Source organism: Arachis ipaensis, chromosome B04 (assembly GCF_000816755.2).
Source record: "Arachis ipaensis cultivar K30076 chromosome B04, Araip1.1, whole genome shotgun sequence".
Classification (NCBI taxonomy): domain Eukaryota; kingdom Viridiplantae; phylum Streptophyta; class Magnoliopsida; order Fabales; family Fabaceae; genus Arachis; species Arachis ipaensis.
In genome coordinates this window covers 5,582,434-5,583,556 of record NC_029788.2, presented here as the reverse complement: position 1 = coordinate 5,583,556, position 1,123 = coordinate 5,582,434, and positions in this window count along the sequence as shown.

Genomic DNA, 1,123 nt, shown 5'->3' with positions numbered 1-1,123 from the left:
TATAGTCTTTTTAAAATATATGTTTAAAATACGGCTCATTTTTTTCGATATGGCAGCAGCGTGTGTGTTGTGCGTGGATGTAGAGAATATAAGTGCTAGACATGGATGTGAGAATCGGATCGTCCGATTTATACATTCTAAATTTTTTTAATTATTTAAACACAAATTGGAGGATCCGATTTTTGTATAAAAAATATCGAACGGTCCAATTTCTGTTCCTAACATCACAATTGCGTACAATACCTATACACTCTATAACTGCGTCCTACACCAGTTTTCTCTCTATATCTATAAAAAAATGTGTTAAAACACATGTTGGCAAGATTTTTTTTAAGTTTATCCTAGGGTATCTAGCACAAAAAAATAGGTTGATACAGGAAGATTGTGTCATTATTTATTTGTGTCATTGTATTGACTTGGAATCTCAGACTCTGTGGGGAACCGAGTGAATGTTTAGTGGGTTCTAATGTCTATTGTCTCATGGGGGGCCCTCTCTTCTTTTCATCTCTCATTAATTATTATTAACCATTCTTTAATCTTATAGTTATAGACCATACACTATAATAATCTCTTTTTGGAAAGCTATAGTTCTTGTAGGATTACACATTTACATGTTCAAATTTAACAAAACTTTGTCATCAAGTCATCAACAGAGTGTGTTATGGTCTTTCCCAGAGATTCGTATCTTATTATTTGACTAATTTTTATGGAGCTTAATTTATTACAATTAAATTTAACAATTAAGTTATTGGTTAATTTAGTGATTAGTTCACTAGTTCGTTTAAATAAATATGAAAAATTTGAGTTCGACCATATATATGTAGCAATATATTGATCAACAATAAATTCTTAAATAAATTTTTGAGTTGTAACTGATTAATTTTTGACCTATCAAATTAAAAAATACCATAAAAAATAAAAAATAATTGTCAATTGTACTATTAAATTAATTATCATATTAGATTATTAGTAGAAGTTCAATTTATTTTGGTATTTTTCCTATAACATGTTGCTTCTAAATAAGTATTTACAATGCCTAATAAGCCAAACCAGTGAAATTTATAAAGTTTGTATCCTTTTAATCAATTATTACTGTATAGAAAACTTAAAAAAATTAACATAT